This window comes from Saimiri boliviensis, chromosome 7 (assembly GCF_048565385.1).
Source record: "Saimiri boliviensis isolate mSaiBol1 chromosome 7, mSaiBol1.pri, whole genome shotgun sequence".
In the NCBI taxonomy this organism is placed as follows: domain Eukaryota; kingdom Metazoa; phylum Chordata; class Mammalia; order Primates; family Cebidae; genus Saimiri; species Saimiri boliviensis.
This window is the reverse complement of record NC_133455.1, coordinates 28,627,521-28,654,654: the sequence shown is the minus strand read 5'-3', so window position 1 is coordinate 28,654,654 and position 27,134 is coordinate 28,627,521. Positions and strand designations below refer to the sequence as shown.

General features: G+C 45.1%; 1 protein-coding gene and 1 pseudogene across 2 annotated transcripts in view; both read left to right on the top strand.

Moving 5' to 3' along the window:
• Window positions 1-27,134, top strand: part of CHST11 (carbohydrate sulfotransferase 11) — a 310,143-nt gene that overhangs the window by 59,113 nt on the left and 223,896 nt on the right. The window lies entirely within an intron of this gene.
• Window positions 1,080-27,134, top strand: part of LOC141585077 (ATP synthase F(0) complex subunit C1, mitochondrial pseudogene) — a 60,479-nt pseudogene continuing 34,424 nt past the window's right edge.

The following is a 27,134-nucleotide window of genomic DNA, read 5'->3' as shown; positions in this document are numbered from 1 at the left end:
ATTTTCTGTGTCATTAACTTTTTCCTATAACACCAAAGGGCAGGAGGGTGCTGGCCTCCACCTTTTCTTTCTCCAAGGCAAGTTGAACAGCTGTCTGTGCCGTAAGATGGATGATGCCGGTAAGCCTCTTGTTTCTTTGGTATTTGTGTCTTCACACAAGAATCTTTGCTGATTTCAGTGCTCTATTCACTGGAATACTCCCTGCTATTCTCTGAGTCAATGGGGGATTAGTTGAGGTCTTTGTATTCATTGTTGGCAAGGTTTCAAGGAAGTCCATTAAATGCAGGAAGAATTCTAGCAGTGGCATCAGAAGGCTAAAGCTCGACAACCTTGGATAAGTCACTGTCTGAGTCTGTTTATGTTGCTATGAAGAAATACCTAAGGCTGAGTCATTTTTTTGAGATGGAGTCTCACTCTTTTACCCAGGCTGAAGTGCAGTGGTGCAATCTTGGCTTACTGGAACTTCTGTCTCCCCGGTGCAAGCAATTATCCTGCCCCAGCCTTCTGAGTAGCTGGGATTACAGGCATGCACCACCATGCCTGGCTAATTTTTGTATTTTTAGTAGAGACAGGATTTCACCATATTGGCCAGGCTAGTCTCGAACTCCCGACTTCGTGATCCGCCTGCCTCAGCCTCCCGAAGTGCTGGGATTACACTGCGCCCGGCCAGGCTGAGTCATTTTTTTTTTTTTTTTTTTTTGAGATGGAGTTTTGCTCTTGTTACCCAGGCTGGAGTGCAATGGCACGATCTCGGCTCACCGCAACCTCCGCCTCCTGGGTTCAGGCAATTCTCCTGCCTCAGCCTCCTGAGTAGCTGGGATTATAGGCATGCACCACCATGCCCAGCTAATTTTTTTTGTATTTTTTAGTAGAGATGGGGTTTCACCATGTTGACCAGGATGGTCTCGATCTCTCGACCTTGTGATCCACCCGCCTCGGCCTCCCAAAGTGCTGGGATTACAGGCTTGAGCCACCGCGCCCGGCAAGGCTGAGTCATTTTTAAAGAAGAGAGGTTTAGAGCTGGGTGAGCGCTGCAGGCTGAGCAGGGGCTGCAGGGCAGTGGGAGGGCAGACTGAAAAAAATGCAGACCCCCAGCACTACTCATTTCTTCAGCTCTGATCTGCTGTTGTACCAGGGATCTAATCAGGCTCGTGTCTGCCTCCTTTGTGAACAGATCAGAGAATTCATCTAAACAAACTTCCTACAGCAGCTCCCCACTCTAGGTGGCCACATGGGAGTTCCACACCAGTGCTGTCTCCCAGGATGTTGACATAGCAGCCAGGTTTATTGGTGTTGGGGCAGCCACAGTTGGTGTGGGTGGTTCAGGGGCTGGCATTGGAGTGGTGATTGGCAGCTTGATCATTGGCTATGCCAGAAACCTGTCTCTCAAGTGGCAGCTCTTCTCCTATGCCATTCTGGGCTTTGCCCTGTCTCAGGTGATGGGGCTCTTGTGTTTGATGGTTGCCTTCCGCATCTTCTTCGCCATGTGAGACTGCCTGTCCCTGCTGCTGCGACTCCACACCATTCCTGGTGCTGGGATATGTTACGCTTTACAACATTTCTCGAAAAACAAACCATGAAAGAAAAAAGAAATAGAGGTTTACTTGGCTCACAGTTCTGCAGGTTGTACCTGAAGCATGAGGTCAGTGTCTGGTTTTGGCAAGGGCTTCAGGAAGCTTCCACACAGGATGGAAGGCAAAGAAAAACTGGCCTATCGCATGGTGAGGGAGAGAGCAAGAGAGAGAGGGGAGGGAGGTGCCAGGCTCTTCTTAACAATCAGATCTCCCGGGAACTAAGAGAGTGACAACTTACTCATTCCCTCAGGATGGGAACATCTGCCCCCATGACACGCTAGGCCTCATGTCCAACATTGGCGATCACGTTTTAACATGAGATCCAAGGGGACGAATATCTGAACTATATCAGTGAGTCCCTTTGTGCCTCAGTTTCCTCAGTGGTAAACTGTGGTAAAGAAGCATACGAAGAACCAACCTGTTACAGTCTGAGGATGAATGAGATGGCCATTGTGAAAGGACTCTGGGCCGTTTTAATGTGGTGTCGCATTATTGAATAAACCATCGAAATTCATTGCCGAATCTAGCCCATCTCAAGCTTTTGTACAGCCTGTGAGCTAAGAATCATCTTTACATTTAAAAATGGTTGAGGAAAAATATCAAAAGAAAAGTAATATTTCTTGACACATGAAAAGTCTATGAAATTCAAATTTCAATGTCCTTAAATAAAGTTGCGCTGGCACTCAGCCATGCTTCCTCGTTGGTGTACTTTCTGTGCCACTTTTGTGCAATAACGGCAGAGTTGAATAGCTGCTCCACAGACTGAATGGGTCTGCGAAGTTGAAGACACTTATCTGGCCCCTGACAGGAGAAAAAGTGCCAGCCCCTGATATAGAACAGTGGTTATTACGGTGATTATTGTTCATCTTGCAGCAAGGTGAACCAGGTTCTACACAGGGATCGTTCCCTCTGATGGTGTTAAAGCATGGGGAAAGGTAAAGCCCTCAAATTCCTAGGGAATAAATCAAGGCTAGCTTGTTTTTTCATTCATTCATTCATTCATTCATTCATTCATTCATCATTGTTTCACCTGCTGTGTGCCAGACACTGTTAGGGGTGGTGAGGAAAATGCAGTGACACAGGAGAAAGTGCCAGCCCTCCTGGAGCTTACAGTCTAGCAGGAGGAGTAAGATAATATACAAATAAAAACTCCTGAGGGTGACGGATGCTATGGAAGGGCTGGGAGAGAGAGTGGGGACTGTCAGGAAGGGCCTTATTGAGAAGGCCATAGGTGATGTGAAGGAGGGAGTGTGTGAGCCCTGAACGTATATGATGGGGCTGGCACAGAGGGAAAAGCAAGTTCAAAAGCCTTGGGGTGTGAGCGTTGGAGATGGTCAAAGGAGAGCAATGTGCACAGGGCATTTTTGTATGCTTTTAATTTTCAGCATTGGCTACAGAGCTGTGGCAGTCTGATATATGGTCCTGTTTAAAAAATTTTATTTTGGGCCGGGCATGGTGGCTCACGCCTCTAATCCCAGCACTTTGGGAGGCCGAGGCAGGCAGATCACGAGGTTAAGAGATTGAGATCATCCTGGCCAACATGGCGAAGCCCCATCTCTACTAAAAATACCAAAATTAGCTGGGTGTGGTGGCGCATGCCTGTGATCCCAGCTACTCGGGAGGCTGAGGCGGGAGAACTGCTGGAACCCGGGAGGCGGAGATTGGAGTGAGCCGAGATTGCGCCCCTGCACTCCAGCCTGGGCGACAGAGCAAGGCTCCATCTGAAAGAAAAAAAAAAAAAAAGATTTTGTCTTCAGAACAATAGAAAACACGAAGGGAGACAATGTAGTGCAGTGGATAAGAGAAGGGCTTCCAGGCACATCAGAGCTGAAGCTCAACCTTGGCAGTTTGGCCACTAAGGGCTGAACAAAATCTTCGTCGCAGGAAGCTGTCCTGGGCAGCACACGCAGTTCAGTAGCATTCCTGGCCTTTACTCACTACATACTTGTTGCGATAACCAAAAATGTCTCCAAACAATGTCACATGTCCCCTAGGGGCAACATTGGGCAAATATTAGTTGGGAGAGCAGAGACCCTAGCTCTTGCTTCTCTCTTGTTCACCTGTTCTTCAGCAGAGAGCACGGTGTCTGTTCATATCCTGGTGAGAAGCGTATTTATGTGATTTATATGATTGGCTCAGATCCTTGTGTGAAAATACAAGCTACTAAAATGATTATCTTTGCAATTTTTTTCATTGCTTTTTTTTTTCTCTTACTAGTCATCATCCCTTCCAAACTGACCTGTGAAGCAACGAGGTGGCCATCATTTCTTCCATCCACTTGGTTGGAAGGAGAGGGCCTAAGAGCTTATGAAACATGCCTGAGCCTTCTGAGTCCATGCCTTTGACCCATCTGAACTCTAGGAGGGGAGACGGGCAGATAAAAGAGGGAGGTGCTTTTATACTGTTCCTCTGAGGCTCACTGGTAACACACCATCCATTGAATATGGGCCCCTTTGCCCCGGGGAGCCCCTAGGACATGCTGACTCCTAAGTCACCACTAGTCATGCTGAATTAAAGGGACACCTTGCTGTAAAGAGGAAGGGCACATTCGGAGAGCCTAGAAGAAATGTGTTTTTGAATTTGTGTTCCTTGTTGGGCTTATTTGGATTTATTTCCTCTTCTCTACCTTTCATCTTGTGCCTAAGTTGATCACGGAGCAAAATGTTCCTGTCTATTCTTCCTTCTAGAGTTACAAATGGTAAAAAACCTGATGTTTACTGAGCACTTCTGTGCTCTAAGCACTCTTCCCGCATTCTTTCCCCACCCCACTTCCAAATCCCCTCCATCATGGCTGTTATTGCCACTTAAAGATAAAGGAAGAGGCCTGTGAGGTTTAGCAAGTTTCCGGGCTGAGTGGTTCAGTAACTGGGGGAAGCTGGAATTTGATCTCTGCAGCCTTTTTCTTTTGCAAACTCTTGGGTGCACCATAAGAGAAGCCCAAGAATTGTCCACTAAAATTAAAACTGCACCCCAAAGCACAGCACCTGGGAGGATTCCTGGGCTTCATCCTCAGAGACTTCTATTGCATCCATGCTTGGATGAGTCTCTTGAAGCCAGTTTAATCCCGGTCTGTCTGACAAGGGAGCAGCAAGCTATCGACAGCCTCGTATTTTGGTCATCAGTGCCCTCTTCCTTCTGAAGCTTGTCAGTTTTCCTGTCTGGAGAACCAGGGGGTAGTGCAGAGGCTTCCAGAGCCCTGTTTGCAATCACCACTTACATACCAGAGCTTCTCACACTTAGATGCATGCGGGACTTCCTGGGGTTGGGGTTAAGTTGCAGGTTGTGATTTCATAGGCCTGGCCTGGGGTCTGATCCTGCATTTGTAACCAGCTCCTGGGTGATGATGCTGAGGCGGCTGTCCTCTGGCCACACTAAAGTCCCTAGTTCACCCTACTTCAGAGGCTTCACCAAATTCTTAGAAGAGAAATTTTGCCTCAAAAGAGACCTGGAAACCTGGCCCCAGGAAGCATCCCAACTCTGCAGGGAGTGTGGAATCAGCATGATGGAGCTGAATGTCGCAGATGGGTGTTCCTTAAGCTGACTCCTGATAAGCTTGGCGAAATGAAGCCAGGCATTTTAGAATTGCTCCCTTCTCTTTGCGTAGTGTCTATGACTTTTTGAACACCTACTATATGTCAGTGCTTTTTCCTACTGAGTATCGTACTGAATAACTTTGGATCTGAGGTCACTTTGGCAGTGAGAAATACCCTCCTCTGAGTCAAGACCACCTTTGAGCCCAGAACTGGTGGCTCATGCATGTCATCCCAGCACTTTAGGAGGCTGAGGTGGGAGGATCACTTGACCTCAGAAGTTCAAGACCAGCCTGGGCAACATAGTGAGACCCTGATTTGAGGAAAACAAAAATAAAAAAATTAGCTAGGCATGGTGGCACTTGCCTCTAGTTCCTGCCACATGGGAGGCTGGGGTGGGAGGATCTCTTGAGCTCAGGACTTCAAGACTGCAGTGAGCCATGATTGTGCCAGTGCACTTGAGCCTGGGCAACAGAGTGAGACACTGTCTCAAAAAAATAAAAACAAAGACCGCCTTTGAGTCAGCAAGCCTGCCATTCGTTTGTATGACAGGAGCACGTGAGCAAGAGGGAGGAGTTGGATGATACACATGTTATCATGTTGTATTTCCTTCACTAATTATTTGGGCTCAGTAACGGATATTCAGAGGTTGTCAGTTGCCTTTGTCCCAGATTCAACTGGACTGTGGTAAAGACCTAGGCAGACATAATGTGCGTACATGGTGTTCTGGGAAGCACTTTGAAGGACGTCGGGCAGATTCCCTGGCATAGTTAATACACCCTGGACTTTCCCTCGGCCTGTATATGGTGGCTTATGAGAAGAAAGTGAAGACTAGAAAATCATTTGTGTGTCACTTTGCAGGAAAAACACTTCAGGTAATGAGACAGGATTTGAGTGGGAAGGTGATTATAACCAACCCTTCATTCATTTTTCTACAAAATAGTCAACAGGCAGTCTCCCAAACTGCATAGTGAATGTAGCATCCGTCAGCTGGGGATGTTGGGAGGCCGTATTTTTTTATCTGTGATCCAATATTAATTTGCCTTAAACAAAAGAAGCCATTTACTGTGCTAATTCTGAGGTTTATGGTGTTTCTACTAAGTCCTTTCATCTTTTGAAAGATGGTGCTATGCATTTTAATAGAAACCATTGTTTTCTTAAAATCTTTTCTTCATCTTTTTTTTTTTTTAACTCTTTCTTCTCTTCAATCAAATTATAGAGTTGGAGCAAATGTCATGTTGAGCTTTGAGGCCCAAGCGTCAAGGGGTGTGTGTGTGTGTGTGTCTGTGTGTGTGTCTGTGTGTGTGTGTGTTTGTGTTTGTGTGTATGTGTATGTGAGAGTGTGTGTGTCTGTGTGTGTGTGTATCTGTGTGTGTCTGTTTCTTTCTTCATAATAGTCCCAACCCTAAACAGGAGTATGGCACAATACTTCTTATGAACAAAAGTGCTATTTGTCTACAAGGGGGCTTGAGCCGTCACTAATTGTATATGATTCGGCTTTTTGTGCTGTCTGTATGACGTTTAACCACACTGTCAATTATAGACTTCCTTTAAGGAGTTTCCAGGAAACCCCCTTACCGTAAGAGTTTAAATTAATGTTTTGCTAGTTTAATGACAGCAGCTGGGAAAGGAAGCACCTTTCAGACCATTAGCTAAAGACAACTTCCTTTAAACTTAGAGGAGGGTACGATCCAGTCATCTGCCTCAGTGCGTTAAGAATCATCAGTGCCTCAAGGCAGTCACATGATGGGTTTTGACCTCAGTGGGGAGAGGTTTCGGTAGAAACCCCTAACCTGTAGAAGAATCTGTAGAAAAGTGAGATGAACGCCTTTCTCCTAAGGCTGTCACTTGTCTAATTCCAACTCCCTCTTTAGTAACCACCTCCCTCCCTCCCAGTGAAGTGACTCAGGGAGCCAGTTATTATGGCCCTGCTTGATGGATAATTACTGGTTGAGGCTTGATTTGACACCAGCGTTTTGCGTGATAGCCTGTTAGATTTGCTTGGCTCAAATTGATATTTTCATTCCCCTAAGGCTGCAGCGTGGAAACATGGTTACGTTGGGGTTTGCCAAGATGGGTTGATTTCCTGTGCTGTGGCAGGACCAGGGCAGCTGTTCTGAGAACTGTTGCGGCAAAGCCTTCGCAGTTAGTTTCGTTGAAGGCTTTTCTGCAGGTGCAGGGTTGGTTCCTAAAGGACAGTAGCCTGGTTTTCCTAGGAAACTACTCTTGGAGAGTGCGTGTGTTTAATTTAGGAGGCACAGCTGTGCAAGGGACTGGAACTCCATCAGGGAACGGGGTGCAGGAGCTCTGTGTTCCTTATGCCTCAGCCTCATTCCTAGTTGCTGACGTCAGAACTGATGAAAGGTGTCTGTTGTCTCTCTGCACACCCATGCTACAGGCAGTAAGGGATGAGGTAGCGAAACCAGTTCACTGCTTATCAGCTGGGAGGCTTCAGGAGAGTCTCCGAACTACTGAGCATTAGTTTCTTTATCTGTCCAGTGGGCCCAATGCCACCTGCTCTGCTCATCTCCCACATAAGCTAATGGAGAAGTAAATGCTTTAAAAGCCTAAAGGAGCGGACGTGGTGCATTCTGTGAGAGGCAGAGGACTAGTTAGCGATTAATTTGCTGGGTGGGAACAGCAGTCATTAGTTTAAAAAGGGCTGGGTTTTCTTTTTTGTTTTTGTTTTTTTAAAAAAACAACCTGTCAGTCTACTGTAGGATAGATCATTCCAGCATTTGAAATTCTAAAGCACTTGTTGAAGGGGATTCTTAGGATGGCCTACTTTTGTTCACGCATAGGCTCTTTTTCCTGGGACATGATCCTAGCAGCGTTCAGGATAAGCCCTGTCCATCAAGCCAGTGCAGTGAACTATTCTGTGGCTGGAACTCAGTCTGTCGCAGGCTCGAAGCATGGGAGGGGGAATGGTAGGGGCTTTTGAATTCCCTTGAGGGCACTTGGCCTTTGCTTGTATCTGCTCAGGAAGTCAGACAGTCTGTAGCCAGTGGCGTGTGCAGCTACCTCTTCTGTTCTCTGGCCCTGGAGACTTGTGGTCCTTTTGTTTTAAAGTCGACCGCCTGATATTCCTTTGGAATGTGTGAGTCCAGTGGGAAAGAATTGAACAGATTCTGAATCTTAATGGTGGATTTAAAAAATCTATTTAGGGAATCAGAGCATCACTTAATTAGACATGTCTTTTTTTCCCCCCAGCTGCCCTAATTAAATAGTAATCATCATAAGGATAAGGATAATAGTTGAGCTCAGTGTCCTGTCTCCCAGTGAAGTTACTCAATACATATTTGTTCTAGGAATAGCTGAATGACTTGGAGATCCAAAGGAAGATTTGGAGATTGGCCATTGTATCTGATTCCACCCTGGTGGGACATTTAAGGCGAACATTCTTTTTCTCTGGGTCTCTAACTTTTCCTTTTCCCATATAACTATTTTCTCCTTATCTGCATGCTTTTCTGCAATGCATATCCACAACGGGTGAGCCTGGGTGAATATGATTACACGAAGGCTGGTTTTTCTCCCTTCTCTGTGGTCTGCCTTTTGGGATTCAATCCCCCTGCAGACTTTATCTGGTCAGCTTGGTTGTGACTATGGATCTTGGTTTTGTCTATTGACAGAGATGGCAAGGAATTCAAAGGTGATTTTTTTTTTTTACCTCTTCGTTTTATAAACGCGAGTCCACCATGAAATGACTTGCCCAAGAATACACTGAGTGACTGAGGCGGTTATAGAGAGCTAGCTGTCCTGGCTCTTAGCTCTGACCTAACTCCAGGAAGGTGACTGCATCTGGCTTCTGCCCCAAAGCATTCTGGGAAGAAATGATATCCTTCTGCTAAGAGAATGAGGGCCGGATGGAGGTGTCCTGCATAAGGGTGTCAAAGTATTTCACTCTGTCCTCTGGGGATCCCACAGTGATTCTTGGATTCTGTGCACACTGAGGGAAAGTAGATTTGAGTCTACTCCACTGTCAGATTGAAACGGGCCTCTCCTGTCCCCAGCCTGGTGAGTTGTATCTTGTTTCCCTGCCAGTGGGCATTTTCTGCTTTCATCCCTGCTCATGGCTGCTGAATGGGTCACCCAGGATGGGGCAGGCTGAACTGCAGGCTAATGAAATTGTTTGGCCCAGTTCCTGCTTGGTGAAATCTGACAGGATCTTATCACCCTTTCTGTGCTTGGAAAATTGGACTCTCCTGGAGCTTACAAAATTGGGATGTCTGTTTCCACTAGCATTTCTTTCCCAGTTATATTAATCAATAATGTGAAATTAAATCAAGATATTCCTTCTACCAGCACCAGCTTCTCCAATACATTTATCTCCGTATTCTAGTATTTGCTTTGGCTCTTTTTCTTAGAAGGGGATTTTTTTCCATGCAATTTAGGAGCACAGAGCAAACTTCCTGGGAAAACCTAGACATTCAAACATCCTTGGGCAAATCAATCTATATCACTGAACTGTATTTTTAAAAACTGTAAAATGGGCGTCAATGTGCCACCCTTGCGGATGTTGTAAGGATTACATGAGATTGCATGGTGTGTAGATTCCATTTGTGCTCGGCACTTAGTGGGTCTACACGTGGAGGTCTGGGCTTTCAAGATAGCCTTTTGCCAAGGGTGGTTGGTGTAGGTGTATTTATGTGTATTGGTGTAGGGTTCTCAGGCAGGCAGATCATCAGAATTATCTGGTGTACTTTAAAATAACTCTAGCACAAGCGTCAGATACCCGGGTCCCCCAGACCATCCACTCATCTGAATCTCCAGAGGTCGGCCCAGTGTTGCTTCATTTTATTTTATTTTTCTAAATTTTTTCAATGTTTTTGTAGACATGGTGGGGTGGGGGAGGGGGCAGTCTTGCTATGTTGCTGGGGCTGGTCTTGAACTCCTGGCCTCAGGCAATGCTCCTGCATCAGCCTCCCAAAGTCCTGGGATTACAGGTGTGAACCACTGTGCCTGGCCCTATTGCATCATTTTGAAAGGCTCCCCCTGTGCTGTTTTGGATCCTCAGTCCCATTTGGGGACCTCTGCAGGATGGGTTTTATTTTTTCTTATCATCCTTGATAAAGGCAAAATGGTGGTGTGATATAGTGACTTGAAGATTTCAGTCCGATCACGTTTTCATGCTTGATTTGGGCTCTGTTCACAGCAAGTTTGTTGGGATAGGTGGGTAAGAAAGGGGGACAATTAAACAATAATAGTCTAATAAGAGAAGCTGTGATGCTTGACTAATTGGAAATGGAGAATTTGCTTCTTAAGAAGGCACTCTTCATAATACTAAAGACAACCAGATTATATCTGTTCAGGCCACCATAGGGTTCGCCCTCAGATGCAGAACGTTACCTCTGAGATGGCTTTAAGATGGAATGTTGAGAGTCCACATTCAGTTTCGTATCTGTTTCCAGATGTGTGAGTGGGGTTTTTTGTCTCTCTGTCTCCGCCCCTCCTCGTCTCACTGGCTTAATAGTAGGAGAATTCTTATCGCTTCCTGGAGGACCCACATGCTTTGGAGTGAGGAAAGCCAACTTGGATTCTGGCTTCAATCCTTAAATCCCATCTGGAAGTGTCATAAAAATGGGATCTGTTCCCAGCTTGGAATCTACCTGGATATAACCTGGCACTCAATGTGAGGCCTCAGATGTTTTTGTTGAGCAAAGAGGAATATATCAGAGAAGGATGCAAAAATCCCCCAATCAGGAAACCTGTCCATTTCCACTTCCAGGTTCTGTGACCTTCAGCAAGACATTGAACCTTAGAGAGTGAGCCTCAGTTCCCTTATTTGTTAAATAGAGTGTTCGCATTCCTTTCTTTAACTTTTTCAAGTGAAATACTATTTTATATAAAAATGCTTCTGTAAAACCACAGAGCAGTCTCACCCTTACTGTAAGAGGAATATTTTGTTGCTTGTTACAACACTGGCGTTTATTCAGTATTTTTGCTGGAGGGATGTTTACCTGTTGTTATCCCTTTCTGCGTTAAACATGGAAAATTATTTGTTTGTAAGTTTTCTTTATGCTTTTTAGTCTTCTAGAAACCCTGCAGTGCCTAGGCACTTTGAAGAAAGGTTTTCTGGAGTTTCATGTGGGTTTCACCTCACCCTATTCACATAGTCTGTCTTTGGAAGTCCCTATCTCCCTGTGTTTGCTGGAGTGAAAGACAGAAGCTCAGATTGGCAGCCTCAAAGCTGCAGTGTTCAGGAAAGCCAGAGATGTTTGTTTTCGCTTTCTTTGCCTGTCAGTTGGAGTCATAGGGTACTGCAGCAAGGCTTGTTTTCTGGATTAGTTACTGACCCCAAGTATTCTCCTTGCGAATAAATGTTGCTTCCCACCACAGTCACTTGAGAATAGGAAGGCCACATGGAGAGGATTATAAATAGGTTTCGGTGCCAACAGATAGGGCAGCCTTCTAGAAAAATTATTTTTTCACCATGTGTTTGTTAAATGGGCAGTTATGGAGGGTATAGTTGCTAGCATTTGTCTGCCTGTCGTTGGGGGAGGTCACAGTTCAATAGTGGCCTGCATTTGACCCTTAGTCATAGAGCTAGTGAGCTTTACAGCTAGTTCATTAAGTTATCCTAATCTAGGATGAACTGTTTAAAAATATATATCCAGCCAGAAAACAGATGTAGGCATGTATAGGGAATGAGTTCTTGACAGAGAATTTCAGTATTTAACCATTGGTATAAATCCATCCATTCATCTACTTATCCACCTTACCATCCATTCTTCCATCCCTCCTTCCATTCATCCAACCACTCACCTACCCCTCCACCCATCCACCCATCCACCCACTCACCCACCCATCCATCCATCCATCCGTCCATCCATTTGTCCATCCATCTATCCATCCACCTATTCATCCATCCATCCATCCATCCATCCATCCATCCATCCATCCATCCTTCCTCCATTTTGGCAGATGGTTATCAAGCACCTCTTAGGTCCCAGTTCTGTGCTGGGTTCTGGGGATAAAAAGTCAAATAGGATGGGATCTCTGACCTCAAGGAACCTACAGTCTGGGGTACAGAATGTTTTCCTAAATTTTAAGTCAAATTCTTTCTTGACACACACCTATTTTTATTTTGTTTTGGTTCTCATCTCTTAACAGAGAAAAGCAAGCGATCATTGTAACAATTTCCTTTGTTTTTATAAACCCAAGTTCTAGAGTTGGATTTCATGGTTTGCGTAACTCAGCATAGTGTAAATGTTTGTATTATTAAACAGAAAAAGAAGGAAGAAATGACAATCCAGAAAAAAGATCAAACCTTATGACTAATTTATTAAGGTATCCAATGGAATTCTTTGCTTTTTTTTTTTTTTTTAAAGAGACAGTCTCAGTTATACAGGCTGGAGTAAGTGTCAGGATCATAGTTTACTGCAGCCTTCAACTTCTGGGTTCAAGTGATCCTAGAACTTGTGGCCTCAAGTGATCCTCCTGCCTTAGCCTCCCAAAATGCTGGTATTATAAGCATGAGCCACTGCTCCTAAATCTTAAGAGATATTTTTAAACCTCGTAGTGTATACTCTTCAGAATCATTTTTTGAACCTTAAGTAAGTTTAAATGGCAAACATTTCTAAATATATTTTACTGAAAGGCCAGTTGGGAAGCAGAGGGTTCTATCTTCTGAATTAGCATGAGAACAGGCCATTAAAATTCATGAGTAAGGGCACCGGCTTTAGGTCCGACAAATTTGGGTTTGGTTTTCATTGTGCTGTTCTCTACCTGTGTGACTTGGGGCAAATTACTTAACCTCCCTAAGCCTCAGCTTTCCTGTTCATAAAATGGGAATAGCAACAATATTTACCTGAAAGAATTACTATTAGAGTGAAATGAGAGTAAAGATTTGCAAAGTGTTCAACACGGGCCTGGCATGTAGTAAGTGCTGTTTTGATTATTATTAGGGGCAAAGAGATTGGATAGTTAACAGTAAAAGGAAAACCAAATATTGGCCATTGGAGGGTTTCCGTGGAAATAAGATACGCGATGCCTTTTGGTATTACACAACTAACGATCTCCTGAGAAATCGGAAGGTTTCTCACACAGCCCTTATTTGCATCTTTGCTATGACGCTGATTTTTTCCAAGCTGTTTTTTTGCAGTTCAAGGGTTGGTGGGAACGTTTGTATGTGTAGGGGGATGGGAGAAGAAAGAGTATCAAGCCTGTAAACAATGCTTCAGATTTTCAGCTAATTTTAGCACAAATTAGATTTTAGATTTTTAGCATGTCTTTTCGGCAGGCTACCAACTTAGGAGAAAATCTAATTCTGAAATTAATTTCAACAAATCAGAAAGGCAAATTGGATCTGACTTTTTAAATTTTTTTTAAGGGCTGACTAGTGAGTTGACTTCTATGTAATACTTGAGGCGAAGAGTTCAGTGTTGTGGGAATTATTTTCCCAAATGGATCATTTTCTTTCAAAATAAAAAAAAGAAGGGAAGGTTTCTCTTGGTGTTTTTGTTCCATAGAAGGTAGTTCCAAATACTGTTTATAGAGGCCTTGATCCTTTTTAAACTTAAGGAGCCCAGTTGGCCTCTATGGCAATAAATCGAGCTCCATATAGGGGCTGAGGGACATTTAATTTATGTGCCTGACCCCTTTCCCCAGTTCAGCCACCGCTTCCTGGGATGGTGCTGTTGATTGATGGCTCTTCTGGCATGTCCTGCTGCTGGGATGTCTTTTGAAGTTTCTCCTCGGGGGCCTGAGGTGTGCCCTCGTGAGGTGTTAATGGGCTTCCTGCTGGGGCTTTATTTGTGAGGGGTGCTTATTAGAGGGGGCTTGATGGGCCAGTGGGGGCACCAGGGCTCCAGTTCTTCCACTCTGAAGAGCTGACTCTCAGGCCTTGGGCTTGTGTTCGCAACCCACTGCAACTTTTTTTTTTTTTTTTCTCGAGACGGAGTTTCGCTCTTGTTACCCAGGCTGGAGTGCAATGGCGCGATCTCGGCTCACCGCAACCTCCGCCTCCTGGGTTCAGGCAATTCTCCTGCCTCAGCCTCCTGAGTAGCTGGGATAACAGGCACGTGCCACCACGCCCAGCTAGTTTTTGTGTTTTTAGTAGAGACGGGGTTTCACCATGTTGGCCAGGATGGTCTCGATCTCTTGACCTCGTGATCCACCCGCCTCGACCTCCCAAAGTGCTGGGATTTGGGAGCCACCGCGTGAGCCACCGCGCCTGGCTGCAGTTTGTTTTTATTTCTGTTCCTTATGCAGAAATGGTTCATTTCTGGGGGTTCCAAGAACCCTGGCAGGTATTGGGAGGGGGTGATCAGGCCCAGCCAGGGAAGGGTTGTTCTGAGAACCCACACATACAGGCGGACTCCTACCCGCAGGGGAGGGCAGGGATTTGCAGTGAATGACGGGGGCCTGAGGCTTGAGCATGATGACCCAGCCCCAGCAAGACACACCTTGTCCTCTGTTCTCCCGGGTTGGTGAGGCTTCCATGTTCTCCTCCCTGGCCTCACTGCCACTAGTGTCCCCCCACAAATTCCATTCTCCTCAACACCACACGGCGCTCTTTCTAAAATGGCTCTCCTCCCGCCAGTCCTTTTGTGGTATGGCAGGTTGAATTGTGTCTCCCCACAAATTCCCAACCACCCCCGTGCCTCAGAATGAGACTGTATTCAGATATAGATAGAGCCTTTAAAAAGGTGATCAAGGTAAAATGGGTCATTAGGATGGACCCTGATCCAGTCTGACTGATGGATCTGCAAGCCAAGGAGGGAGGCCTCAGGAGAAACCAGACCTGACCTGCCAGCACCTTATCTTCCAGCCCCCGGAACTGTGAGAAAATAACTTCGCTGTTTAGGCCACCCAGTCTGTGGTACTTTATTTTCGCAGCCCGAGGGGATTAATCCACATGGCTACTTTAACTGATGAGATACATTTCCAGCCTCATGGAGTGCCACAGGACCTCTTTCTCTCTGGCCGCTGTCTGCCTTTCTGACCTTGTGCGGAGATCTCTTCTCTTGCCTGAGAAACTGCAGGTCCTTTAAGACTCTGTTCTGGGCTACCTGCTCTGTGAGGCCCTCTGAAATTATCCTTCCCTCTCTCTCTGTCCCCTCCCCACAGACTTGGATCTTCTATATACTTCTGAGAACCTTGAGGGCAGAGATAGCACCCAGCTCTGAACCTGGTAGTTATAGAATGTTTATTGAATCAGTTAAGACTTACTCTTTATTGTTCTGTTTCCTTAGGAAGCTACCCGCCACCTCCAACTTTGTGCTCTATTAAGACAGATGATGCATTAGTGCATTTTCACACTGCCGTAAAGAACTAACCAAGACCAGGTAATTTATAAAGAAAGGAGGTTTGATGGACTGGAAGTTCCACGTGGCTGGGGAAGGCTCAGGAAACTTACAATCGTGGCGGAAGGTGAAGGGAAAGCGAGGCACATCTTACGTGGCAGCGAGAGAGGGTCAGGGAGGAAGTGCCACACTTTACAACTGTCAGATCTTGTGAGAACTCACTCACTATCACAAGAACATTATGGGGGGAACCACCCCCGTGATCCAGTCACCTCCCACCAGGTTCCTCCCTTAACACATGGGGATTACAAGTGGAGATGAGATTTGGGTGGGGACACAGAGCCAAACCATGTCAGATGATAAACCTTGATTGTCCACAGGGTGTTAATAGCTCCAACAGGTATGTCCCAGATGCTGATGGTTATGACCGTGATAACACTAGTACTTTTAGCTACTATTTACTTAGCACCTTCTATATACCAAACAACAGGCTTGCGCCTCACCTCACCATCACAACACCCTTTCAGGTAAGTGTATCTTCAAGTCACTTGAGCCAGCTTCATCTGAGAGATGGCATAGCCCAGCTGTGAGCAAGAAGACTCAAAAGCTAAAGGCTTCTTTGTCTCCAGATCATTTCTGGCAGGTCCTGATACTCCAAAGCAGATTTTTCTTCAGGTGTCCAATAACATAGTGAAATTTCAATGAAACTGGCTAGAAAGGAAAGCTCCTTTAACTCACTCTGCATTTGCAAATGTAGGAAGTCGTTGTTCAGTGACAGCTCTGTTCAGTAGAACCATCATGAGTTCACCGGCCCCCCTGCAGTTTGGGAACTGAGTGGCCAGTGCTGCTGTTCCACCTGCCACTCTTGAGATGTGGAAAAAGAGACCCGGAGGAGTTTTCCAAGATGCTGTCGGATTATAAGAAGAGCAAGTGAGTGCACTGGACTGTGCTGTTTTTCCTTTGGTGTTCGGATAGAGAGAATTTTAAATTCACTTTTTGCTCTAGGTACTAGCAAGGGTTTTAGTTATTTTTTATTTTAAAAACCTGGGGAGGAAGAGGGATGACCTGGCCATTTTCTGTCCAATGCACTTGACAGTACGTCCTGTGGTGCTGTGTCCACAGGACTGACTTTGCAATTCTCTCTGAGTTGTGCCATACCACTGAATCCACTGAAGGCAACCTTACCTTTGGGAAGGGAGGTGAGAAGGATAAAGAGATGTAGAAATGCAATAAACACACAGCTGGGCTTGTAGGACCTTAGTCTAGCATACAGAGAGCTGGCTGCCGTCAAGAAATAACCTGTGTCCACGGTATTCTCATTTTATCTTAGTGCTCAGGCTCACCCTGTGAAGGAAATTAAATTCAAATAGAGAGGTCGAAAGTCTCTACCTGAGCTTCCCTGAGGCTGGGGAAGGAGATGAGGGCAAACTGAGCACCTGGAGACCAGAATAGCTAAGGAGTTGTGCCTACTTACACTTTGCTGGAGAGACTGTTAGGTCTGGTGTACGTTTTTGGGTATTGATTAGATTCCTTCCTTGGTTTGGGTCAACTGGTTGTGTGGCAGGGAGACATTGTATTCTCACCTCAGGAATCTGGCTGCCTTTTTCCATCCCAGGCCCTCCCACTTATTTTGAGAGCTCAGGCAAGTGAGTTGACTCTCTTGGTTCTTTTATAGGGATGTGTGTGGATTAAATAAGATCATGCATGTAAAGCATGTAGCCCAGTATTTGCCTTATCAATTCAGCTACGTTGACAGAGAGGCTCATAATGGTGACTTTAAAAAGATATAAGCTGATTTCTCCATGATACATGGTCAGGGTAGATAGCCTAGGACTGGTTCTGCAGGTTCTGCAATGATCAGAGACCCAGCCTCCTCTAGCTTGTTACTTTGCCATCTTTAACATATGCCGTCCATCTCCTAGTCCAAGATGGCTGCTTCAGTTCCTGCCATCATTTCTGCATTCCAGCCAGTAAGGGAAAAGAGGATATGGAAGGCATGCCTGTTTTCCTTAACAGTGTGGCCTGAAAGTTACTCACAGTACTGTCTCATCTCGTTGGCCAAAGCTCAATCATGTGATGACATTATTCCTGAGTGAGGTGAGGAGATTTTTGTCTTTAGCTGGATGCCCAGCTAAAAAGCACTATTACAGATCAGGTGTGGCGGCTCATGCCTGTAAGCCCCCACACTTGGGGAGGTCGAGGTGGGTGGATCACTTGGGGACAGCAGTTTGAGACCAGCCTGGCCAACATAGCGAAACCTCATCGCTACTAAAAATACAAAAAGTTAGCTGGGTTTGGTGGCACACTCCTGTAATCCCAGATTATCAGGAGGCTGAGGCACAAGAATCTCTTGAACCCAGGAAGTGGAGGTTGCTGTGAGCTGAGATTGTGCCACTGCACTTGAGCTTGGGAGACAGAGCGGAACTCTTCTCAAATCATTATTACTGTATAAGAAAGAGAGGTGGGATACTGGGGACCATTTGCAGTATCTAGCCAAGAGTTAAATGCTCAGTAAATGTTAGTTGTCACCACTACCAGCACCACCATCATTGTAATCATCATGATCAGCATCATTTCTGGTCTTAGCCTATAAATTCCTCCATGTCCTGACTTCATATTTGGTCCCCTATTTTTCCTTATAGCCCATGTTAACTTGTGCTGTGTTCTATTGCATGATTTGCCCCTGTCCATGCCTTGAGACCTTTTTATACCCAGAGGTTGGCAATATAAATAGAATCCTACAATAAGCTTCCATGTGATGGAAATGGATCTTAAAGCTGGTGAGGACATTCACGGTTTAGGGAGACTAGAATATAAAGTCTTAGTTGTCCACACAGCAGCTTCATTAAAATACTGCAGGAAAAGGTGACGGAAGGAAGAAAAAACGTCTAGCTACCTTTAAATGTAGGTTAAGCACTTTTTTCATTTTGTCGTATTCTTTCCACTCACTTTTGTGAACTTCCACTGAAGATTCCGTGAATCTCCATTGAGTTCTTCTCAAAGCTTCAGTCTGGATATCCAGCCTCCTGACTCACCTTTGAGATTTCCGAAATAGAATAGGTTCAGAATCCGTGGCCTTAGGAAGGTAGTGGAAGCCAAGTTTCTTTTGGTTCAGAAGCACTTTGAATGTATAAATGGATTTGTGCTGTAGGCTCTCATTCATGATTTAGATGTTCCGCAAGAAGTTTTCAGGATGGAGATGGTTCATTGAAATTTCACGTGGATTTAAGGCTCATTAGGTGATGGGGAAGCTGGATGCCACTCTCTCGGTATAAATCCCATTGAGGCTAATTTAATGGAGCTGCAGCCAGCTTTCATGTTTTTCATCAGCCACACTTACCTTCATCTCGTCCCTTCTCCTTTCTAAAATACTATATCAGAAAGTGACATTTTTCTCCTAAGAGAAGAATGGCTCAAAGATGACGACCTTCCTTCTTTCTACCATGGTATTTGTCTTTAAAGATGAGGTGACGTGGTGGGTGGGCATGGTGGCTTATGCCTATAATCCCAACACTTTGGGAAGCTGAGGTGGGAGGGTTACTTGAGGCCAAGAGTTCGAGACCAGCCTGGGCAACGTAGTGGGACCTTGTCTTTATAAAAAATTTAAAAAATTAGCCAGGTGTTGTGGTCCATGCCTGTCCTCCCAGCTATTTGAGAGGTGAGAGGATTGCTTAAGCCCAGGAGTTTGAGGCTGCAGTGAACTATGACTGTGGCAACAGAGGGAGACCCTATGTCCAAAAAAAGAGAGAGAGAGAGAGAAAAAAAAAGATTAAGTGACATGGAGACAAGGGATGGGAAAATCCTGCAAAGAAAGATCGAAGTCGTTGTTTTTAATCTCAGTCCCTGTGGATGCTCCCTGCGAGCTCTTGGGAATTCCTCTCATTCATTTTTTTTTTTTTTTCCTGTTGCTGTTCTAATTCAGGCCCACAGTCTCCCTTGCTAGGACTAGTGCAGTATTCTTCTGGTTTTCTGGCCTCCTGCCTCTTCTCCATCCTATGCATGTTCTCCCTGCACTGATCCGGCCCAGTCACTCTCTGTTACTCACAGTCCATTCTTCCCATCACTGTCCTTGGCATGGTGTCCAACAGCAGACTATTACTATGGTTGTTTGCTAACAGTCAGAATAGCCGGCATCGTGGTAGGCATTGTTTTTAACTCTCTTTTACAGTGGAGGAAATGGAGGCTAGAGGGCTCAAGTCACTTGCCCAGTGGCCCCTGCTAAACAGTGATGAAACCAGGATCGGGCTCTGGGCAGCTGCGCTCCAGAATTGGTGATTTTAACCCCCATATCATGTGTTGGTCTCACCTCTGTCTGTCTTCTTCTCCGGCTGCCTCCTTCCCTCACACCTTGACTTCCAGCCCCATGGATCGGCTTTCAAGTCCTGGTCTCATTGCCGTCAACAGCATGACTTGAAGTGGTCCATGTTGTGGTGTCTGAACTTTCGTATTTGCTGTCGTCCCTGCCTGGAGTGCCTTCCCTCTCCTTTTTGACTGGCAAAGTCTCACTCCAAGGTCTAGTTCACAGCACCCCTGTGATGATTCCCACTCCCACTCCCAGGTTCCAAACTCGATTTTTAAAATGTTTATGAGTTTATTACAAAGGATACAAAGGAACGGTCTGATGCAGAGATCCATAGGGCGAGGCGGGGAGGGGTGCAGAGTCTATGCCCTCTCCAGGCATGCCACCCTCCCACCACCTGTGTTCACCAGCCCAGAAGGTTTCCACACCCCTTCCCAAGCTCAAATTTTTACACATCCATTTGTTTTAAAAATAGCCAAAACAAGCAGATTTCTAGCCATTCAGGGCCTGCCTGCTTTGCATACCCCACAGAGCTATACCCACCATGTACCAGCCATTGATGAGACAGAGCTTTGTGGTTATAAGACCCCAGACTGCTCACTGACCTAGTGCTCCTGCACTGTATCATCCCCTGCAATTCCCCTCCCCACTCCGGACAGTGGCCCCCACACCCACCATAGCCCTCTGGATGGTCTCAGGCTATGAGGGACTTCCCTCTCGTGCAACTGTGTCCAAGTGCTTTTGTGTGTTACTGCCAAATCTTTTTTCTTTTTATTTCTTTTTAGAGATGGGGTCTCACTGTGTTGCTCTGGCTGGTCTTGACTCCTGGGCTTAAGCAAACCTCCTACCTCAGCCTCCTGATTAGATGGGGCTCACAGGCATGCACCACCATGCCTTGCTTCCAAATCTGTTTTCCAATTACTCAAACCCCTATACCCTCAACAGATTCCATCACTCTGTTTTAGAAATTTCCGTGGTATTTTGAACGTGCCTCCATGACTGCACCCATCACATCATGTCATAGTTGATTGAATACTTGATTGTCATCTCTTTGGATTCCTGACCAAGACTTGAGGAAGCCAAGGAGCCCTGGGTTGAGAGGAGGAGGAAGAAGTGTAATGGACGCGTAAACATGGGCAGGTGTCCCCAGCATCATGGATTCCTTTGTTGTTTTGTTACTTGGCTGTGATTCATCTTGGTTGATGGCCTCAAACATGAAGGCATCGGCATTTTGTGAAGCGCCTGGGGAGAACTTACAAGTTTAATTTCCACTGGCCCTGACAATGTGACCAGGTGAAATGTAGGAGGTGGGGGAGGATTACTAAAACGGAGACTTTTCAAGGCTGATTTGGATGGTTCTTTTGTTTCCTGCCACTCCTCCTTAACCTGGACTTGACAACTAAAAAAATGAATGAATGAATGAATGAATGAATCAATCAATCAGTCGAGTGGAAGTATTATTTATATGGTAATGATTCTTCTCAGCACTTTTTCTTCCAAATTTTGCTCCCCGAAGACACTGGGGTCTTAGATGGTTCATGGATCATTATCACTTGTTGGGGACAGTGGAAAGAGCTGGTTGCAAGCGTCAATCAAGAAGCAAGGAGAAGAAGGCACGCTGAAATGGCCTCAGTCAGTGGATGTTCAGAGAGAGACCCAGGCAGCTTTTCTGGAATAAGTCTTTTTGGCTGTAGCTCACGTCCTGTTACATAAATTTCCATTGGATTGGGCAAAGGCTGGGAAACGGAAGGCATTTATTTAGAATAAAACTAAAATTTACCCCCATCCCTAAATCCTTTCAATGAAATTAAAGTTACTAATAATGAAAGAAAGATCTTGGGTTAGTGGAGATGGATTTTTTAGTAGAAAAAGGGAACACTAAAATGTGGTTTTCTGAAGCCTTTCTCAAGGTTTGTGTTGAAATAACTGATCTTTTTCTCCTTTAACGTTATTAACGTAATAGTGACATAAAGTTTTAAGGATAAATAAATGTACTTAGCAAAATGACACATTTCAGCGATGAATTTGGTTTCTGAGTTCAGAATATTGCTTTGGAAGGAGAGTGATGGACTGAATATCAAGGACTCTACCCCTCATTTTCATTTTCTTTGACAGCGTGATACAGGCCACCAATGAGGACCTTGACCCTGAAACCGTCTGTGGCTTCCCTAGCAATTCTCATGATTTAGCCTCTTCCCCCTCCTTCCCTCAGAACCCGGTAAATAGAGCAAGAAGAATTTTTCAGCAAGATTTTTCCAAGTTGCAGTTTGTCACTTGCTGCTCGTGATTCCCATTTAGTGATTTCTATTTCACTGAAATTTTGCCTAGTGACTTTAGAATTCATTCCTATCACATTACAAACACGTACCTGAAGGTTGCCAGGTGGATGGATTTCAGTTGATCCTGCTGAGAGGGCGAGAGAAGCCACTGTCCTCTTTAACGTCTCCTCCCAGGAAAGAAGGATTCATCATGTAATCCTGTATCGTGGTGTGAGTGGTGCGTGGCCTTGAAGCTCTGCTAATCCTCAAACTGGCAGACTGAAGAGCATACTGCATGTGTAGGCTGATTTCTTGGGAGCTTTTGTTTTGATTATTTTCATTTGCGTACTGATTTATTAAGCACCAGAATCTAAGGGCTAGAAATCTTTTTATTTCATTTTATTAAGAAGCTCAATTATTCTTCTTTCACAGGAGCCAAGTTTCTGGTTAGCTATACCAACCCCATCTCCATTAGGCAATTTAAGATGTGAATTATATGTTTTTTAAAAAGCAGCTAATTATGGTAAAGGCTGACACATTTGTATTTGTATGTGAAACCCCAGTGGCAAAGATTCTGGCTAGAAGATGACATCACATGGGGTTGTAAAATCACTCCTCGTGGATCTGTTTCTTCATGTTGTAAGAAAACTTGTAAATGTGAAAAGATTGTATTTATGCCTTCTGATCCTCCTTCCCTACGCCTCACCCGCCCGTGAGAGTCTGGGCTGAGTTATGGTGTAGAGGCTCCGTGCTTGACGTTCTCATGGAGATGCCCAGTCCTCCTGGATTTCAGGGTGGAAGGAATGGGAATGGTAGGTCAAGTCTGAAGACATTGGGGTCTGACGCTGTCTTCCTGTTGAGATGGCAGCTTGTTTTGGGGACTTTCAGCGGAGTGTCTGTCCTTAGTGCCTCATGGGCTGCCATGCACTGGGTCTTAACCGCAAACTGTGTTAGAATAATCTGGTCTTAATGTCTGGGAATTCTAATCTGTGCATCCCAGTGAGGTCCTTAGATCTCAGGGCCGGATCTCACACTGACTCTCTTTGACGTGCTGCATTCCACAGGCGATGTGGAATGTTGCTTACCTCAAGGAACATAAACCTTACGTTGTGGAATAGACGTATTTGCAAATATCTTCTCCTCTCCCATTGCCGAGGTGACTCAATGTCTGCTAAAATTGTATCCAAGTGGGTATACCGAGCAGATGGGGAGGGTGGAGTGGGTCGGAAAGTCCCTTGCAGTGTGTGTTCGTGATGCCATTTATTTAACCAGAGCGAACCTCAGGGTTATAGACCAGGGCTTTATTTCCTAATACATCCAGTGGCATGTATTCATTTATGGCACTATAGAAAATTTAATGCGTACGTGTATTTATGCGCAGACATATGAAAGAGACCGTAGCTCTGGATTCAATGTGAATAAAAAGCAGATTCATTCTAGAGTCTGATGGACAGTGGATTGTGAAGGACAAGCCTTTTATTATATAACATTTACTTTCCTCTAGGACGTCCATTAGTTCAGCTGTTTTCAGTGGCACATCAGCAACATACGGAGGGGATACGCATTAGAAATGAGGGTGAGACTACAATTTGATGAAACGTATCAATTGACTTTGCTGTTTTTTTTCCATACAAAATACAGACAGCAAAGCTGGACAAGTCTTCTTGCTTGGCAGGGACAGACTGGGAAAGCATCTTAGGGATGAGGGCTCAGAAAGGCTGAGATATGATGCCTTGGGGCTCATGAGAAATAGTATTTGCTCAAACCCTTTCAGGAAAAAACTATGACAACTTAATATACTTTAAGCCTGGTGTTGTCATAGACCCAGGATTTAAGTCTAATGAGGCCATTTGTATAGAACTGCCGATGAGCTGAAGGCCATCGTTGCTCGGCAAAGACTTCCTATGCAGTGTGTGGTCACGGGACCAGCAGTATCAGCACCACAGTTGTTAGATGTTAGCACTGCCGCTTGTCCCCTAGGCTGGGGTGCAGTGACGCCATCACGGCTCGCTACAACCTCAAATTCCCAGGCTCTAGTGATCCTCACACCTCAGTCTCTTGAGTGGCTGGGACCACAGGTGTATGCCACCATGCCTGGCTAATTTTTTTATTTTTAACAGCGATGAGGTCTTGCTATGTTGCCCAGGCTGGTCTTGAACTCCTGAGCTCAAGCGATCCTCCTACCTCGGCTTCCCACAGTGCTGGGATTACAGGCATGAACCACCCATTGTTAACATCTTACATTAGCATGGAACATTTGTCATGACTAATGAACCGATATTGATACATTATTATTAACTGAAGACCATATTTTACTTAGATTTTCTTAGTTTTTACCTAATGCTCTTTTCTTATTCCAGAATTCCATTCCACCGTTGTTAGATTGTTAGATGTGAGTGTAGAATCTCAGGCCTCACTTGCCCATGTGATGTACTTGTGTAAATTGTGCACGCCTTTGCTTCACTGTTCTTCCACGTCATCCGCAACAGCCCGTGGTCCCGAGTCTCACTTTCTTCCTTTGACAGGGAGGAGTCTGGATTTTGGATCTGGTCAGAACTGTGCTCAGCTTGACTCTGCCCATCTTTTCATTGCTCTGCAGTGCTTTCCTCTGCTACAAAGTGGAGGCACCAACAACAGGGTTCTTTAGAGAATATTTATAAGGCATCTGGCTTAGAGCGAGGCAGAGAGAAGATGCTGGTTATTACTGTGATGATGGTGATGTCCCATCTCCCCTGCTGGTTTTACGTTTCTTTGAAAGAACCTTCCTTTCTGGTTCGTCCCTCTGTTCCTCCAGGCCCGATTCTCTGTGCGTAGAACATGTTTGATGGCTGAAGGGATAGTTGTGCAACATTAGCATCTATACCTTAAGATCCTTGATCTCTGGAAAATTCAGTTTGAGTCAGAGGCAGCAGTCCTAATAACCTTGGCTCCCCCAGGAAGCATTCTAGAAGCTGTTAGGAAACAATCCCTTCGCTGTCAGGTTCAGGCGTGTCCCTGGCTGCCCTCTGGTTACATACCACATTGCACACAGGTGTGTGGAACAGAAAGGGGTAGTTGCTGAAAAAAATAACCAGCTCAGGGTTTCCATTATCATGTCACTCTGGAATGAGACAGAAAATGAACAGCCCAAATAACAGACTTCAAACATCCATCAACGTGGGGAGATGTCATCTTGGACTGGGATTGTGGCTCTAAGATACAGAAGAGCTAAAACAGCAGGACCTAAGATGGTGGGCTGGGGCTGTCCAGAGAAACAGCCGGCCAGGCAGGTGCCCAGCACTGAATTAGCATTGGCCTTGAGACACCCCGCATGTGGCTTCCCACCACATTAGGGGATAGTGAGGCCAAGTAGTTAACAGGGTGGGCTCTGAGATCCAATTACCTGGGTTGGCATCTTATCCCTGCCTTCTAGCAGTGGGATCACAGGCAAGTTACTAAACTTCACCAACTCACACCACTCTCAAGGACAGTAGAACCTGGGGATGAATTTATGCCCTGCCTGGTTGAGTGGCTGATCAATAGAATTTTTTAAAACCCTTTAATGCATTTTTCATTTGGAATATGTTTAAAATTAGAGAAAAGTTGTGAAAAAATACAGTTTCTATCTACTCCTCCGCGTGTGCACTTAACATATGACAACTCGTGCCCCTGCCCTTTTTTTTTTTTTTTTTTGAGACAGGGTCTCACTCTGTTCCTTAGGCTGGAGTGCAGTGACGCCATCATGGCTCACTATAGCCTCAAATTCCCAGGCTCTAGTGATCCTCACACCCCAACCTCCTGAGTAGCTGGGACCATAGGTGCATGCCATCATGCCCGCCTAATTTTTTTATTTTTAGTAGACATGAAGTCTTGCTATTTGTCCAGGCTGGTCTTGAACCCCTGACCTCAAGCGATCCTGCCACCTCAGCCTTCCACAGTGCTGGGATTACAGGCGTGAGCCACCTGCTGTTGTTAACATCTTCCATTAGCATGGCACATTTGTCATGACTAATGAACCGATATTGATACCATATTATTAACTGAAGACCATATTTTATTTAGATTTTCTTAGTTTTTACCTAATGTTCTTTTCTAATTCCAGAATTCCGTGCAAGAGGTCACATTATGTTTAGCTGTCACGTCTCCTTAGGCATTTGGCTCTGGCAGTTTCTCAGACATTTCTTATTTCTGGTGATCTGGCCCATTTTGAGGCTTGTTGGTCAGGTGTTTCGTAGGTCATTCCTCAGTTGTGATTTTTCTCATATTTTTCTCCTGAATTGACTGGGATCTGGGGATTTCAGGAGGAAGACCAGAGAGGTAAGGCTCTGTTCTCATCTCATCCTCTCAAGGGTGCATCACTCTCAACATGAGGTATCCCTGTTGATGTTGACCTTGGTCCCTTGGCTAAGTAGTGTTTGTTGAGTTTTCCATGGTAAAATTGCTCTTCCCCACTCTTTCCATACTGTATTCTTTGGGAAGAAGTCATTATACACGGCCTACAGTTACGGAGAATGTTCAAGAGAATAGAATTTTTTTGAACTTTGCCCATCCATACCTTTTTCAACATTTTCTATAGCTCACATCCTATTAAAATCCACTTTCTTTTTTTTCCCACCACTAGACTGTAATCTCCTTCATGGAAAAAGCCAAGGCTGATTTGTGTAAACAATTTAGGTTCATTGGCCAAGTTACTTGACATTTCAGACCAGCCACCCCGATTGCCAGTGCATATCCGAATTCAGTATTATAACATCTGGCAGTGAGAAACAGAAACTTAAACTATCTGTATTTTGAGAAGTGTTGATTTTTGAGTAATTGAGGCCTAGGAAGTCCAAGCAGTAATAGCAATGAAAGCTCATACTTACGCAGCACTTCTTGTGTTTCAGGCACCGTGTCTGCAGGTGACATATGCAACTCGTTTAATCCACACAGCAATCCTGTAGGGCAGTCATGCTTATTCTCCTCATTTTACAGATGAAGACACCGAGGCCAAGAGAATTATGGTACCTAAAGAAGTGTTGCCCGGGGTTACACAGCTTGCTAATTGCAGAGCTGGGCAATCAAATTTTGAAAGCAAAAAGTTATCTATATATTTGCCAACTGTGCTTCCCTCTATCCACAAGTATCTGCTAACTCCACTCTTGACTTTTTTCCTGTGATAGCCCAGAGTCTCGACTTTGGAGCAACACAGCCCCAGTGTTTATTTCTGGTTTCAGCACTTGCCTGCTGTGTGACCTTGAGCAGGTTAC